The sequence below is a fragment of the Rattus norvegicus genome, chromosome 2 (assembly GCF_036323735.1).
Source record: "Rattus norvegicus strain BN/NHsdMcwi chromosome 2, GRCr8, whole genome shotgun sequence".
NCBI classification, from domain to species: domain Eukaryota; kingdom Metazoa; phylum Chordata; class Mammalia; order Rodentia; family Muridae; genus Rattus; species Rattus norvegicus.
The window spans coordinates 143,624,088-143,631,770 of NC_086020.1; positions in this window are offsets into that span (position 1 = coordinate 143,624,088).

A 7,683-nucleotide genomic window follows, 5' to 3' on the forward strand; every position below is an offset into this window, starting at 1 on the left:
ATGCAGTTTTTATCACTATTGCTCTGTAATACTGCTTGAGTTCAGGGATAGTGATTCCCCCTGAAGTCCTTTTATTGTTGAGGATAGCTTTAGCTATCCTGGGTTTTTTGTTATTCCAGATGAATTTGCAAATTGTTCTGTCTAACTCTTTGAAGAATTGGATTGGTATTTTGATGGGGATTGCATTGAATCTGTAGATTGCTTTTGGTAAAATGGCCATTTTTACTATATTAATCCTGCCAATCCATGAGCATGGGAGATCTTTCCATCTTCTGAGGTCTTCTTCAATTTCCTTCTTCAGTGTCTTGAAGTTCTTATTGTACCGATCTTTTACTTGCTTTGTTAAAGTCACACCGAGGTACTTTATATTATTTGGGTCTATTATGAAGGGTGTCGTTTCCCTAATTTCTTTCTCGGCTTGTTTCTCTTTTGTATAGAGGAAGGCAACTGATTTATTTGAGTTAATTTTTAACACAGCCACTTTGCTGAAGTTGTTTATCAGCCTTAATAGTTCTCTGGTGGAACTTTTGGGATCACTTAAATATACTATCATATCATCTGCAAATAGTGATATTTTGACCTCTTCTTTTCCGATCTGTATCCCCTTGACCTCCTTTTGTTGTCTGATTGCTCTGGCTAGAACTTTAAGAACTATATTGAATAAGTAGGGAGAGAGTGGGCAGCCTTGTCTAGTCCCTGATTTTAGTGGGATTGCTTCAAGTTTCTCTCCATTTAGTTTAATGTTAGCAACTGGTTTGCTGTATATGGCTTTTACTATGTTCAGGTATGGGCCTTGAATTCCTATTCTTTCCAGGACTTTTATCATGAAGGGGTGTTGAATTTTGTCAAATGCTTTCTCAGCGTCTAATGAAATGATCATGTGGTTTTGTTCTTTCAGTTGTTTATATAATGGATCACGTTGATGGTTTTCCGTATATTAAACCATCCCTGCATGCCTGGGATGAAGCCTACTTGGTCATGGTGGATGATTGTTTTGATGTGCTCTTGGATTCGGTTTGCCAGAATTTTGTTGAGTATTTTTGCGTCGATATTCATAAGGGAAATTGGTCTGAAGTTCTCTTTCTTTGTTGTGTCTTTGTGTGGTTTAGGTATAAGAGTAATTGTGGCTTCGTAGAAGGTATTCAGTAGTGATCCATCTGTTTCAATTTTGTGGAATAGTTTGGATAATATTGGTATGAGGTCTTCTATGAAGGTTTGATAGAATTCTGCACTAAACCCGTCTGGACCTGGGCTCTTTTTGGTTGGGAGACCTTTAATGACTGCTTCTATTTCCTTAGGAGTTATGGGGTTGTTTAACTGGTTTATCTGTTCCTGATTTAACTTCGGTACCTGGTATTTGTCTAGGAAATTGTCCATTTCCTGAAGATTTTCAAGTTTTGTTGAATATAGGCTTTTATAGTAAGATCTGATGATTTTTTTGAATTTCCTCTGAATCTGTAGTTATGTCTCCCTTTTCATTTCTGATTTTGTTAATTTGGACACACACTCTGTGCCCTCTTGTTAGTCTGGCTAAGGGTTTATCTATCTTGTTGATTTTCTCAAAGAACCAACTTTTGGTTCTGTTGATTCTTTCTATGGTCCTTTTTGTTTCTACTTGGTTGATTTCAGCTCTGAGTTTGATTATTACCTGCCTTCTACTCCTCCTGGGTGTGTTTGCTTCTTTTTGTTCTAGAGCTTTTAGGTGTGCTGTCAAGCTGCTGACATATGCTCTTTCCTGTTTCTTTCTGCAGGCACTCAGTGCTATGAGTTTTCCTCTTAGCACAGCTTTCATTGTGTCCCATAAGTTTGGGTATGTTGTACCTTCATTTTCATTAAATTCTAAAAAGTCTTTAATTTCTTTCTTTATTTCTTCCTTGACCAGGTTATCATTGAGTAGAGCATTGTTCAATTTCCATGTATATGTGGGCACTCTTCCCTTATTGTTACTGAAGACCAGTTTTAGGCCATGGTGGTCCGATAGCACGCATGGGATTATTTCTATCTTTCTGTATCTGTTGAGGCCCGTTTTTTGACCAATTATATGGTCAATTTTGGAGAAAGTACCATGAGGAGCTGAGAAGAAGGTATATCCTCTTGCTTTAGGGTAGAATGTTCTATAAATATCTGTTAAGTCCTTTTGGCTCATGACTTCTCTTAGTCTGTCTACATCTCTGTTTAATTTCTGTTTCCATGATCTGTCCATTGATGAAAGTGGGGTGTTGAAGTCTCCTACTATTATTGTGTGAGGTCCAATGTGTGTTTTGAGCTTTAGTAAGGTTTCTTTTATGTATGTAGGTGCCCTTGTATTTGGGGCATAGATATTTAGGATTGAGAGTTCATCTTGGTGGATTTTTTCCTTTGATGAATATGAAGTGTCCTTCCTTATCTTTTTTGATGAGTTTTAGTTGAAAATTGATTTTATTTGATATTAGAATGGCTACTCCATCTTGCTTCTTCTGACCATTTGCTTGGAAAGTTGTTTTCCAGCCTTTCACTCTGAGGTAGTGTCTGTCTTTTTCTCTGAGGTGTGTTTCCTGTAGGCAGCAGAATGCAGGGTCCATGTTGTGTATCCAGTTTGTTAATCTATGTCTTTTTATTGGGGAGTTGAGGCCATTGATGTTGAGAGATATTAAGGAATAGTGATTATTGCTTCCTCTTATATTCATATTTGGATGTGAGGTTATGTTTGTGTGCTTTTCTTCTCTGTGTTTTGTTGCCAAGACAATTAGTTTCTTGCTTCTCCTAGGGTATAGCTTGCCTCCTTATGTTGGGCTTTACCATTTATTATCCTTTGTAGTGCTGGATTTGTAGAAAGATATTGTGTAAATTCGGTTTTGTCATGGAATATCTTGGTTTCTCCATCTATGTTAATTGAGAGTTTTGCAGGATACAGTAACCTGGGCTGGCACTTGTGTTCTCTTAGGGTCTGTATGACATCAGTCCAGGATCTTCTGGCCTTCATAGTTTCTGGCGAGAAGTCTGGTGTGATTCTGATAGGTCTGCCTTTATATGTTACTTGACCTTTTTCCCTTACTGCTTTTAATATTCTTTCTTTATTTTGTGCGTTTGGTGTTTTGACTATTATGTGATGGGAGGTCTTTCTTTTCTGGTCCAATCTATTTGGAGTTCTGTAGGCTTCTTGTATGCCTATGGGTATCTCTTTTTTTAGGTTAGGGAAGTTTTCTTCTATGATTTTGTTGAAGATATTTACTGGTCCTTTGAGCTGGGAGTCTTCACTCTCTTCTATACCTATTATCCTTAGGTTTGATCTTCTCATTGAGTCCTGGATTTCCTGTATGTTTTGGACCAGTAGCTTTTTCCGCTTTACATTATCTTTGACAGTTGAGTCAGTGATTTCTATGGAATCTTCTGCTCCTGAGATTCTCTCTTCCATCTCTTGTATTCTGTTGGTGAAGCTCGTATCTACACCTCCTTGTCTCTTCTTTTGGTTTTCTATATCCAGGGTTGTTTCCATGTGTTCTTTCTTGATTGCTTCTATTTCCATTTTTAATTCCTTCAACTGTTTGATTGTGTTTTCCTGGAATTCTTTCAGGGATTTTTGTGACTCCTCTCTATGGGCTTCTACTTGTTTATTTATATTTTCCTGGAATTCTTTCAGGGATTTTTGTGATTCCTCTCTGTAGGCTTCTACTCGTTTATTAATGTTTTCCTGTGTTTCTCTAAGGGAGTTCTTCACGTCTTTCTTGAAGTCCTCCAGCATCATGATCAAATATGATTTTGAAACTAGATCTTGCTTTTCTGGTGTGTTTGGATATTCCATGTTTGTTTTGATGGGAAAATTGGGCTCCGATGATGCCATGTAGTCTTGGCTTCTGTTGCTTGGGTTCCTGTGCTTGCCTCTCGCCATCAGATTATCTCTACTGTTACTTTGTTCTGCTATTCCTGACAGTGGCTAGACTGTCCTATAAGCCTGTGTGTCAGGAGTGCTGTAGACCTGTTTTCCTGTTTTCTTTCAGCCAGTTATGGGGACAGAGTGTTCTGCTTTTGGGCGTGTAGTTTTTCCTCTCTACAGGTCTTCAGCTGTTCCTGTGGGCCTGTGTCTTGAGTTCACCAGGCAGGTCACTTGCAGGAGAAAAGTTGGTCTTACCTGTGGTCCCGAGGCTCAAGTTCGCTCGCGGGGTGCTGCCCACGAGCTCTCTGCGGCGGCAGCAACCAGGAAGATCTGCGCTGCCGTTTTCGGGAGCTTCTGTGCATGAGAGTTCCAGATGGCGTTTGGTGTTTTCCTCTGGCATCCGAGATGTGTGCAGAGTGCAGTCTCTTCTGGTTTCCCAGGCATGTCTGCCTCTCTGAAGGTTTAGCTCTCCCTCCCACGGGGTTCGGGTGCAGAGAACTGTTTATCGGGTAGATCCCTTCAGGTTCTGGCGGTTTCTCAGACGCAGCGGTCCTGCTGCTCTTGGGCCCTCCTCTACGGGAACCCAGAGGCCTTATACAGTTTCCTCTTGTGCCAGGGATGTGGGCAGGGGTGGGCAGTGTTGGTGGTCTCTTCCGTCTGCAGCCTCAGGAGTGCCCACCTGACCAGGCGGTGAGGTCTCTCTCCCACGGGGTCTGGGAGCAGAGAGCTGCTGCGGGCTGGGATCAGCGGGTTTGGGACTCCCGGGAAACACAGGAAGTGCCTGGTCCTAGAGGAATTCTGCCTCTGTGTGTCCCAAGTTCACCAGGCATGTCTCTTGCAGCAGAAAAGTTAGGCCTTAGTTTTCTAAACAAACTCAATTCTTCTACTTTCTCGATCCATGTGGAAGAATACAGCTATCCATTTTCCTCAAGTTCTGAGGGGACCGTGTGTCACTGGATAAGACTGCATCAGAGATCACACATGGGGGTTGGGGATTTAGCTCAGTGGTAGTGTGCTTGCCTAGCAAGCACAAGGCCCTGGGTTTGGTCCTCAGCTCTGAAAAAAAAAAAAGACAAAATAACAGAGATCACACCTGTGAGTACTGCACAATTAACTGCAACTCTGCAAACAGGGCAGAAGCCACTGTGCTTAGTCACCGTGCCTGAAACAAAAAAAGAGAAGCCCACCCCAGTGAGTGGGTCTGATGCTTGCCCAGACTTGGAGTCCACTAATGAAGGTGGTCTGTAGTTTCCTTCATTTGAAACTATAATCGTGACACACAGTCAAAGGAGCAGTTGAGGAGCAGTAGGAAGTGGTCTTACACACAGCCTCCTGGCTTTTCCCCCTTTAGACTTCAGCTCACTTTGTCCATGCGTTAAAATAAAATTGTAGGTTCAGGATTAAACCAGTGTGAATTTCTTGTCCCTCAACTTCCTCACGTGTATCTGGTAGATCTCATCCGGCATCTCACATCAGCCCCCAGATGAGGAATCTCCTAGACTTCAGCTGTGTTTTTCAAACAAGACACTTTCTGAGTTTCCTGGGCTGCAACTGAAAGCTCTAAATATACGTGTGGTTCTCCCTGCCCAGTGACAGGCGGCACAGAATGACTTCCTAGTCGATGGCTTAGATAGGAGTTCTCGAACATGCATGAGACAGACTGTGTACAAACACTAAGGAAAAAGAAAGATTTGTTTGCCCTTAGAGTATCATTCCCTTGGATTTTCAGTAGCTAGAGGCTGGCATGTGAGCCTGGCTTTCTACACAGAGTTAGCATCAGGTCTTCAAACCCACCTACGCTGACCTGGCCCTAAGGAAGCAGTCTCAGAAGCTGGCCAGGAAATATATTTTATGTTCCACCCCCCCCCAGGGGATTCTAATGAACAGACAGAATTTAACTTCACTGATTTAGGCAGTCCAATTGATAATGCTACTGAGGTCCAGTTGAGAAGAAAAGCCAAAAATTAAAACAAAGGTGGGGAGGAACTGGGAGGAATAGGAGGAAACACGGTAATCAGGATGTGTATGTATGTATGTATGTATGTATATATGTATGTATGTATGTATGAAACTAATATACATGAAAATCTATTTCAATAAAATTTTATGTATATAAAGTGAATAAATAAGTAACTGAAATATTAAAACTAAATAATCTGTCTGTCTACACATTTAGAAGAACATGGTTCTTCCTGTAAAATGGGACCAAGAGACATCAGACTCCCAACTCTCCCTCCACGATGTGAGATGTCAAGTTCTCTCCCCCCAAAATGTGAGGATCTCCCTGTTGGCTTACTTCCCTACATACAGCTTGCCCAGGGAGGATGTCAGTAACTGTCAGAGCTTAAGTAATTATTGTTGTGCTGAGGGGAGAGGAGCACAGAGCAGTAGAAGGAGGATTAGAGTCTGCCTCTCCTTCAGTAGCTAATCTCCCAGGTGAGTTGGAGCTTGTGAGCTAAGCAAGCAGGCCAGGGCCTCAAAGGCACCAAGTGGCAGTCAGGATTCTTATTCCTTGGGTCTCTGACTCAGGGAGCCATTCTCTTTTCTGCAGGTTTGGTTCATTTTCTACTGCTTCACATGTCAGATGAGGGACAGACATGAACTCTGCTTTTCCGAGACCCGTGGTTTTAAGGTTAATTTGACATCTTTTATGTAAGAGGTTCCACTGATGTAAGCTGAATGACCTGAACCCTGCCTGGCCGCTCAAAGCTCAAGTGAAGGCCGGTGTCCAGTAGCCTGGTGTTAGTTACCGTAGCACAATAGACCCTTAACAAACAAGGGCCACACGGCTACACAAACACCTCCCATACTCAGAATAAGACATGAGCAACAAAACCTCATCCAGACATGGGCAGTCTGGTGAGTTTGGCATTTTGGTGGATGAGGTCAAAGGATCTCAAGATTAAAAACAACCTACATAGTTCTCCCTCTCCCTCTCTCCCTCTCTCCCTCTCTCCCTCTCCCCTCCCCCTCCCCCTGACCCTCCCCCTCCCTCTCCATCTCCCTCTCCCTCTTCCTCTCCCTCTCCTTTTCCTTCTCCCTCTCCATCTCCCTCTCCCTCTCCTTCTCTCTGTCAAAAATGAAAAGGAAAGCCTATTCTCCTTTATTTCCTTCCTCCTGATCTAAGGGTTCGCCTACCCACCTTTGCCCATTTGCCCTTTCAGCTTTATACAACAATGTGCTTGTTTGTAGAGGGAAGGCTGGGCATTGATCTGTCCCTCTCCACTCTTGGAAGCTCACTCAGTGGCTGATGTTACAGGAGTGAGAAACTACAGTGATGTTCAACACCACTTTCTTTTCAGGGCTCCCTAGCAACAGAGAAGCTTTTTCATGCCTTATGTCATCAGGTTGTGAAGGAAAAGAAATCCTGTTGAGCATCTGTGCTTCTCTGACTTCTGAGTTCTTAGCACCTTAGCTTGAAGCATAAATAAGATGCGGTGTGAGCATGCTCCAAGTAATCATGATGTATCAGTGTGTGCAGGCTCTATTGAAAGCTCATGGCTCTGCCACACCCAGTCAAAAACAAACCGGCTTTTCGTAGCTGTCAAATACCAACATGGCAAATTTCCCACTGATACTGATCAGACTGAAAACTCAGGTTACTGCTAGTATTTCCCTGGGGGAATTTTTATCAAAAATGGCCTTACAACAGCGAAAAGTTGAGAAGGGTGTGTGTGTGTGTGTGTGTGTGTGTGTGTGTGTGTGTGTGTGTGGTGGCAAGGAGCAGTGACAAATTTAGACAGGCTATGATGTTTACTGATGGCCAAAGTGCCCTTTCCCACCTCCTTGTTTGAAGTCTCTGCCTTGCTTGAATACAGAATGGCTGAATT